The sequence below is a fragment of the Drosophila ananassae genome, chromosome XR (genome assembly GCF_017639315.1).
Source record: "Drosophila ananassae strain 14024-0371.13 chromosome XR, ASM1763931v2, whole genome shotgun sequence".
NCBI classification, from domain to species: Eukaryota; Metazoa; Arthropoda; class Insecta; order Diptera; family Drosophilidae; genus Drosophila; species Drosophila ananassae.
This window is the reverse complement of record NC_057932.1, coordinates 4,484,317-4,494,887: the sequence shown is the minus strand read 5'-3', so window position 1 is coordinate 4,494,887 and position 10,571 is coordinate 4,484,317. Positions and strand designations below refer to the sequence as shown.

The 10,571-nt window shown below is 36.6% G+C and overlaps 1 pseudogene; it reads right to left on the bottom strand.

The window, feature by feature from the left end:
• Positions 1-3,752: 3,752 nt before the first annotated feature.
• On the bottom strand, positions 3,753-8,919 carry LOC26515531 (annotated as a pseudogene).
• Between the last annotated feature and the right edge of the window lie 1,652 nt (positions 8,920-10,571).

The following is a 10,571-nucleotide window of genomic DNA, read 5'->3' as shown; positions in this document are numbered from 1 at the left end:
TGTGGCACATGGATACTGTCCATATGAGCTTGTGTTTGTTAAACCCCAACTTTAAAAATTGCTGTTGAATGTCATTGACTTTAAGACACCAAGATAATATAACATTTTAAAACAAAATTTAATCATTTAAAACGAAAAAATAAAAATAAAATAGTTCATAAGGATAGAATCAAGTAATTTTACTCATAAGTACAAACTTTATGGTGGACAACAATCAAAAAAAAACCAACACAAAAATAAATATAAATAACATGACTATTGTTTCTGAGAAAACAAAACAAAAACAAGAAAGGATATCTATCTTCGGGTGGAGCCGAAGTTGATTCACCCTTGCAGTTAAGGTTGTGCCATTTCCGATCGTTCAGTCATATGGCGGCTATAGAATATAGTCGGCCGATCCGAATGAAATTTGGCAGAACGAATAAGATTGCATTGTAGCTTAAAAGACACCAAGTTATGCCAATTTCGATCTTTCAGTTATATGGTAGCTATAAAATATAGTCGACCGATCCTTATGAAATTCGGCAAATCAGATTATTTTGTCCAAAATAGAATAGCTGGTCTGGCTTATATACTGCCTGCAAACAAAAGAAAAATGTGTGCAAAGATGTGTGTAGAAACAAACAGACAGACGGTCATGCTCATATCGACTCAGGAGGTGATCCTGATCAAGAATATATATACTTTATAGAGTCGGAGATGTCTCTTTCACTGCGTTGCACACTTTTGACCAAAATTATAATACCCTCTGCAAGGGTATAAAAATTATAACAATAACACTGTGCGACAAACAAAAAAAAAAAGGAAATACACTTGGGAAAGGAGATAGTGTAGGTTGTTAATCTGGTCGAAGAGAACTCAAAAATATTTTTTTTATATTTTTGGAACCCTCCAATTTTTATTTATTTAAAAAAAACCGTTTTTTCGGGACTTTTTTGCGCTTAAAAATTCCTGAACGCGTTTTTTTCAACCGATTTCAAAATTTTCGGTGTTTTTCAATAGTTAAATGTTGTAGCTTTTGAAAATAAAATATATCTTCGATTTTGTTGAACAAAAAGGACAATATTTTTACACCTGAAACTGAAGTTTTCGACTTTTATTCGTGTTTTTCGGATTTTGATGCCAGTTTTTCGGTACAACTTACAAAAATTCGGCCATTTTTGATACATATCAATGTTGCCTCATTCCTTCTGAATAAAACGAGACGAATTTCATAAAAAAATTATGAAAATTGGTGAAGTTATAACGCTTTTCCTAAAAAGAGTCAATTCAACCTAGCGTGCGCTCCGGAGTACCTGTGCGTATAAGACAGGAATATGCTCTTCTTCTTATAGTGCTCCCATGGTTTTATTGACTTTTTTTGGGAAAAGCGTTATAACTTCAACAATTTTTATTATTTTTTAATGAAATTTGTATCGTTTTATTCAGTATTAAAGAGACAATATTAATATGTGGCAAAAATGACAGAATTTTTGTCAGAAGAAAGCAATATACTCTTATTTTTATACACATTGTTCCTCCGAAGCGCTCGCTAGGTTGAGTTGACTTTTTTTGGGAGAAGCGTTATAACTTCACCAATTTTCATATTTTTTTGATGAAATTTGTCTCGTTTTATTCAGAATAAATGAGACAACATTGATATGTATCAAAAATGACCAAATTTTTGTAAGTTGTACCGAAAAACTGGCATCAAAATCCGAAAAACACGAATAAAAGTCGAAAACTTCAGTTTCAGGTGTAAAAATTTTGTCCTTTTTGTTCAACAAAATCGAAGATATATTTTTTTTTCAAAAGCTACAACATTTAACTATTGAAAAACACCGAAAATTTTGAAAGCGGTTGAAAAAAAACGCGTTCAGGAATTTTTAAGCGCAAAAAAGTCCCGAAAAACGGTTTTTTTTTAAATAAATAAAAATTGGAGGGTTCCAAAAATATAAAAAAAATATTTTTGAGTTCTCTTCGACCAGATTAACAACCTACACTATCTCGTTTCACAAGTGTTTTTTCACTGTCGCACCGTGTAATCATTATTTACGGTCCCTAATAAAAATACATTTGAATGGAAAAAATGACTTTTGATAAAAAAAAAAGTAAATAATAACTTTTTTTAAAGAAAAATTACAAAAATCTTGAGAAATTCCCAGCTTAGTATCATATCTAAAACATTTTTTTACCTTTTTAAGCATTTTCAATATTGTCAATTTTTCTACCGCAGAGTGACGCTCTTATGAGGCTACATTTAAAAAAAAAATTTATTTTTACGATCATTTACACAGGCCAACAGAACAACAAAGGCCAACAAAGTCCAGAACAAACATGAGTTCCATCACCCACAGTTTCCGCGGTACACCTACGAGAAGAAATTGATCAAATTTTATCATTTATTGAATTATGTTGGTCATGTAATTGCGTTGACCATCATTGTTTTTAGTGCATATCATTTTTGAAATGTATGTGTACCAACTTAAATAAAAAAACAAGAAAGGAAAGCTAACTTCGGGCGGAGCCGAAGTTGATATACCCTTGCAGTTGAGTCGCAGTCCGCTAGGTGTCGCCACGCATCTTATATTATTAGATATATAGCGGATCGCATATAGTTGACCGATCCTTATGAAATTAGGCAAATCAAATTATTTTGCCATAAGAGGAATCCATTGAAACTCCTTCTTACTTCAAAAACAACGAAGTTATAGCATTTCCGATCAATCAGTTATATGGCAGCTATAGGATATAGTCGGCCGATCCTTATGAAATTCGACAAATCAGATTGTTTTTCCCAAAATAGAATCTGTACCAAAACCCATCTTTCTAACTTAAACAACACCAAAGTTATGCCAATTCCGATCGATCTATGACAGCTATAGGATATAGTCGGCCGATCCTTATGATTTTTTACAAATTTTGTACATAAGATATTTTGGTCAAATATAACATGTGTGGAAAGTCCCAACCCTCTAACTTAAAAAACACCAATGTTATGGCATTTCCGATCAATCAGTTATATGGCAGCTATAGGATATAGTCGACCGATCCCGGCCGTTCCGACTTATATACTACCTGCAAAGGAAAGAAGGGTGTGTGCAAAGTTTCAACTCGATAGCTCCAAAACTGAGAGACTAGTTTGCGTAGAAACCGACAGACAGACAGACAGACAGACGGACAGACGGACATGCTCATATCAACTCAGGAGGTGATCCTGATCAAGAATATATATACTTTATAGGGTCGGAGATGTCTCCTTCACTGCGTTGCACACTTTTGACCAAAATTATAATACCCTCTGCAAGGGTATAAAAATATTTGACAAAATGGCGACCTATCAAAGTTGAAAAATCGTTTTTCGTTAAAAAAGCAGTAGTTTTTCAGCTGTAAAAAAAAAGTTTTGCATAAAAAAATCAATCCTTCGATTAAGTACTAGATTATTATGTAATAAAAGAGCATGCTAAATTTCAAGACAATCGGGTCACTAGTTTTCGAGTAAGAGTGGTCACCGACTTCAAAAACGTAGTTTTGAGAAAAACGTGTTTAAAGTTTCAACTCACCATTACGCTTACCGGACGCCCCTCCCTTTCAACATGTGTATCTCAATGTATGTTCACCGGATCATTTTAAAATTTTGTGGACACATTTCTAAATGTATATACTTTAAGAAAATGCAAAAAAAAAAATTCGATTTTTTGAAAATTACAAGTGCGCATGCCCCCTTAAGTTGCAGAAGAAAGATGGTCAATGCAGCAAAAGAAAAATCATAATTTTTTTGCGTTTAATAAAAAGTGTTTTTATTCAACCCAGCACATCATTTCAAAAAGTTACATTTTAAATTATTTTAAGCTTAACTTGTACCAATCCCCTTAAAAAAATTTTACCAAATAGAAAAGAAAGCTTTTCTGTACACCAAAATATATATTATTGAATCAACGTGCGTTAGCTCTTAGTAGTCGTGGTCCTTCTCCAACTTTTGTGTGAATTATATACTTCAATGTATTTTTTTGTTGAATTTTTAACAATTCCATTATTTCCCGAAAGATATTGTCTTTTGTTTTTGATTGTATGTCCAGATTTGACAAGGGAATACCTCTCAGATAGTCTGCACTTTCCTCATCATTTGGGAATGCTTTATTGATTGCATAAATTAACTTGGGAATATTCTCTTCCAAAATGTAAACATTCGTTTGGTGCGGCATCAATGGTAAAAGCGATAAGCGAGCTTTCCATCAATTCATTAAAATCGTGGACAAACGACACAATTGAATGAGAAGTTTCGTTCATGTAAACACAAGGCGGATAATTGCCCATGGCAATAGCATGAAATTGATTCGAGTCTTTCATTGTAATCTTAGCGAACGTATCAAAGTCATGTTTATGAATTACTGTTTTTAATTGATTCACTCTTTCGGGGACTACTTTATCGGCGCGATGTTGAATTAATTGAGACGTTTGCACAGAACGTTGCATTCCTAGCGTAGAACCGGTATTTTTCCGTTGATCATTGACGACTTAAATAATCGAATTGTAGCGGAGCGTAGAACTACAGGATCAAGGGGTACTAGCGCCACCTATCGGGCGTTAGCCGTGGTAAGTGGCAACATTATACTCTATAGTTTATCGGCAATCTGCAAGACTGCATTTGCGTTAACGTTAAGTCTCCCACTAATCCCAGCTCTAGCGCCGGCAGGAAGCTACTGCTAAACGCACCATGCTTTCTTTCCCAAACCGCACCTTGACCTGAAAGGTTGCTTACTGAGAGGTTGCTTGAAAAGTAGCTGTTCAATCCGGCTGTCCAAGAAAGAAGAGAGAAGTTGGATCCGGTTAAGTCGCTATCCGATCTTGCCCCGATCCAAGTCGAGATTTGCTAGCTACACGGATTTAAAGTGTAAAACAGTGGATAGTAGAAGCGTTCTGGCCAGATTGTGGTCATATTAAATATTGTTTTCCCAGGCCCCTAAGGGTAAGTTCGATAAGCTGCAGAGCAAAGCAAATGAATATGCTCTCACACAAACATTTTTAAAGAGAAACTTCTTATACGACGCCGGAAAATGTTGCGTTAAACGTTTAACGCTCCAGTGGAGGGGGAATAGCGTTGAACGCTTAACGCAACTCGGAAGGAGAAGAGGAAAAGAGAAAGATAGAGTGCGAGAGAGAGAGAGAGTGAATGAGAGTAAGGTATCGCCAGGCGCATGCGCTGCTATGGCGATACACGTAGCGCGTAACAGCTGCCTAGACTAATATAAGTGCCTATGCGTGAGTGCATAAAGCGTCCTATGTGTCGAAAATTCTTTTTCTTATTCTTATCTCGTATTTTGTTATTAAAGTGTTTCCCATAATTAATTCGTGTTCTATATAATATTGACGCACTACTTGTAGTATTAGTACAGTGAATAGTGATTCAAACAAACAATAAAATGAGTGACAGTGAAAATACGCATAACACAGCGGATTCCAGGTTATGTGGTGGTACGTTTCTCTTGAATATTTCAATTGTCCATAACAGATGCACCTTGTGGATCATATCATCTTGAAATTAATATCAATTGGATTGGCAAAAATTTTAATGGTTTGATTTTGAATTGATTTTACAGCGGAAAAAGACAGTGCAGCCGGTGTTTTAAGAGGAGGGAACAGAGCACAATATTATCGTGAATACCGAGCACGAAAGAAAGCAGAACTTGGACTTTGCTTTATAATAAATTTATAAAATGTGAATTGAAGAAAGTGTTGGTCACTCCACTTTATTTTTATCCTTTCCCTCCCGCTATTTTTTTTTATACGAAATAATGTGCATTTTTTGGAATATCGCTAAGAAGTTTCACTTCTTTCGCGCGTAGGGACTCCACGCACACAATTTTTTTTTATCTCAGGGTAGGGAACGCTGGCTTTGAATAATCACCGTTTACCTCTGTCACGGAGACAGAAGCAGCGAGCAGAGCAAAATTGATCCCCGCTCCAAGAAGCTTAGTCTATTTTCGGCACGGTCTCTATACAGTTCGGCGTGGGCATAAGTCCGAGTGCGGCGAGGAGGGGACAACTCCCCTAAAACCACAAAAAAGTCTAAAGGTGTCTCTTACCGTTTTGGGAACTCTAAGATCCTTTAAATAATTCAGAAATGGCCCAAACATCATAAATGCATTACGCGTAAAAATATAATATAAAGAAAAAAACCCAGTTATAGTTAACACTAAATAATATTGTAGGTTAAAATTTCGAAAGTTTAAAAATATAAGTTAAAGTCAATTATAATGAATAACAAGATTGGTATGGATTTGTAAAATTTAAATATGTAAAAGTTGAAAAAAAATGTCAATATAAAAAGTGAATTATGAGGCTACAGAAAAAAAAAATATGCAAAAGAAGTTATAAAATCACTTATCAGTAGGAAGATCTTAGAAAAAAATATGTGAAGGAGGAATTGAAAAAAAAGTTAATGCAAATTTCGGTCGCTTAAAGACATGCGCTAAATATTGTGCATTTGCCGAATTTTTTTTGTTGTTGTTAGTTTTTTTATTGTGTTTGCCTGCCAGAATTTCACAGCACCACCGTCAACGAATGGAAGCGCATTCGTCATTGGAGAAATTTAAGGTGAGCTTTATATATTATTTGGTAATAAAACAAGTTTGATTCTTTTTCTACCGAAATTTTGTTACACGATCACATGAATATAAATGAGTATGAAGAAATAATTTTCCTCAAAAATTTAAAAATATTAAAAAAAAAACATTTAATTGAATTGCATTGGAATAAAAACTTTAACCCACAAACTTTTAGAAAGATTTACTGTTATTTTTTATACCCTTGCAGAGGGTATTATAATTTTGGTCAAAAGTGTGCAACGCAGTGAAGGAGACATCTCCGACTCTATAAAGTATATATATTCTTGATCAGGATCACCTCCTGAGTCGATATGAGCATGTCCGTCTGTCCGTTTCTACGCAAACTAGTCTCTCAGTTTTAAAGCTATCGAGTTGAAACTTTGCACACACCCTTCTTTCCTTTGCAGGCAGTATATAAGTCGGAACGGCCGGGATCGGTCGACTATATCCTATAGCTGCCATATAACTGATTGATCGGAAATGCCATAACTTGGGTGTTTTTTAAGTTAGAGGGTTGGGACTTTCCACACATGTTATATTTGACCAAAATATCTTGTGTGCAAAATTTCATAAGGATCGGCCGACTATATCCTATAGCTGTCATAGAACGATCGAAATTGGCATAACTTTGGTGTTTTTTAAGTTAGAAAGATGGGATTTGGTACAGATTATTCTTTAGGCAAAATAATTCGATATGCCAAATTTCATAAGGATCGGCCGACTATATACGATCCGCTATATATCTAATAGTATAAGATGCGTGGCGCCACCTAGCGGACTGCGACTGAACTGCAAGGGTATATCAACTTCGGCTCCGCCCGAAGTTAGCTTTCCTTTCTTGTTTTTAGAATATTTTATGAGCATTAAGAATGAATGTCCTATCTTTCCCTTTATTACATGAATAAACAAATATTATAATGTCTGAGTAAATACCCAGTTTTAACTCCATGCTGACCCAAGAGCCGTCGTAAGTTCAAGATACTAAAAGGGGCCTAATGCATGGCTTTGTTGGAAGAGCATTGGCCATGGTAGGGAGGGCTGATAACACCCCGTTCACATCTAGGGGCGTGGCATGTCAAGCGAGAAGTACTGTTTCATTTTCTTAACCGCCTGTCCGATTTTTATGCTATCTCTTTTCCGGCCGATTCAGGCTCGTTACCTATTCGCACGCGATAAATTTTAATTATTAAAGATACAAATGAGCGCCCGTAATCTGAATCCTCTAAATAACACCACGACATTTGCCGACGAGATATAGCCGGGTTTCAACGCGTGCGGGATTAACAGGCTGCAAGACCACCAGCTCAACTTTGTTCGTTACAAAATGCATATTTGGCCAAAATTTTGATGATAAAACTTGTTTAGCAACAGAGTCACACCCACTATCTAAATTTCCTCGATGCCATTGGACGAATCCTCCATATACGCTACGACAGGCCGACCCACTTCCTGGTCGAGCTACAGTACTTAATTGATCATTAACGGGAATGCCATACAAACAAGCTAAAGAATAAACAAGACAAGCATAACCAGCGGGCTCGAAGCAAGTCCTGCTGCGGTATTATAAGAGTATATTTATTGTATAAACAAAAAACGGACAAGGCCATAACGCCTCGGTTGTTGATGAGGAATATACATACTTATACATTTTCCTTGGTCGGAAATGGATTTTTCAAGCGTATGCAAATTACGGGCTATTAAAAATCGGCAGGAGCCGAAGTTTGCTAATAGTTGTTGCAATAAAGGCGATAATGATACTAGGTAAATATTTCTGATAGTTCTCACAGATAGACAAAGAAATTGACTGATCTAAGCATTTCATATGAGTAAAAACAAGGAAGAAAAGCTAACTTCGGGCGGAATCTTTCAAAATAGTAAGGTTGTGCCATTTTCGATCGTTCAGTTATATGGCAGTTATAGGATATACTAAACCGATTCTTATGAAATTTGGCAAATGGCTCATTTTTGCCCAAAATACAATCTGTTTAGGACCCATCTTTCTAACTTAAAAAACACCAAAGTTACGGCATTTCCAGGTATATGGCAGCTATAGGATATAACTATATAGTTTCAACTCGATAGCTTTAAAACTGAGAGACTAGTTTGCGTAGAAACAAACAGACAGTCAGGCGGACATGCTTATATCCACTCAGGAGGTGATCCTGATCATATATACTTTATAGGGTCGGAGATGTCTTCTTCACTGCGTTGCACACTTTTGACCAAAATTATAATACCCTGCAAGGGTCTCACACAAAGAGTGTAAGAAATATGAAGTTGTACGAATTTCGGATTATGCCAGATATAAGCGATATATCAAACCTTGCGTCATCAAGGGCTACCTTCAAACTCAATATAAATAAAATCGTAAGAGATTAAAAAACTTCTTTTCAGTGTATGTCTTTTTTTCTAGTACGTAGACATTGTCGGGTCAAGAGCCGCTGGAAAGTTTGGCCGGCAATAATTTATTGAATTTGTTTATCTTTTCTTTAATCTTTATCTCCGGTACCTCTCGGTCGCTTCGCAGCATCAAGCGTTGAGCCGCGTTTCTTATTCTAATTCGGTCTTCAACCCTACGCAGTCACATACATATTTCATATGTTATATATATAAACCAATCATTTAAATAAATTTTAATCAGACATAGAATTCTAAAGGTCCTTGTTTTTTATTAAAGCCTAGATTTGGAACATTAAATGAAGCTCCTGCAAATACTCGGTAACTGAACATTAGTGAACCCGACGTGATTGTGCTTAGGAAGATATTTGGTTGAATTATTGTTGAATTAACTTGTAGAATTATTTTCCATTGGAATTTTTTTGCTGCATGGCTTAAAATATATAAACATATGTAAATAAATTTAAACATTAAAAAACATTAATCGGTTTGTGATTTGTGCGCGCAATATTAACATCTTGCGGTTGACATACAGACATACGCTTTTTGCAGAGTGCTACAATCGCGCATACATATAATATATATCCCCGTTACATAGAAGTTTCACAGTGGGTCGTGAGCTGACAATAAATAAACGAACTAAAACAATATGTTTCTTGCGAAAATGAATCCGTTTTTCAAGTGTGTATCTTCTGGAAGGAAAGAATTTCTGAGCCAAAGTGCAGTTATCCTTTTTGAGGACCTTGAAAGATTGCTGTCCTCCTTGAAAGCAGTGGAGACATTTCCGGAGGCGATGATAAATGTGCGACTTAGCGAATTGGAAGGCATCGTTGCGGATTTCAAGAGCACACACAAGGAGCTGTCCGAGCTGGATGTTTCAGAACTCAGGAGCGATCTGCGCGTTAACAACAATGATGCGGCGAGGGAGGCACGATTTATCCTGGACCAGGAGATTATGTGGCGCTCCAGTTTGTTGCCAGCGAGTTCGACACTGATCAACGCTACTTCTGCCACCAATTTTGATGCTTCGTTCGGCAGAACTTTCCAGGCTTTGCCGTCACTGCCACTTCCCACTTTTAGTGGAGGTTATCTGTTATCTGTTTAGTGGAGGTCACTGTTCTCGATCACGGTGGACGCAAACCCATTCATAAGTCGGATCGAGAAGCTTCAGCGGTTGCGGCCGTCGTGAATCTGCCTTGCAGACTGTTCGATCGTTGGAGCTCACGCACAAAAATTATGACGTCGCATTGCATCGTCACCGTCGCATCCGGTGACAGTATCCGGTGTAGGAGGCGCAGGGTTCTCTACAGATGGGTTTTCTGTGAAAGTCAGTTTGCAATTCTAATGCTCTGTCTACTCGGCGCAAATAACTGCGATCGTAGCCTCCAACATCACTGACCTTCAGCCCAATTTTGCATTGGACGTCGGCTCTTGGATAATTCTCGATAATGTAAAGCTAGCGGATCTTCATTTTCACTAGCCTCAGCCAGTTGATTTGCTAATTGGAGCTGGATTATTTAAGAGTTTCTATGTATGGGGCAAATTCATCTGTCTCCTGGTAACCCCTGGAGGGCAACTCCATCCAAA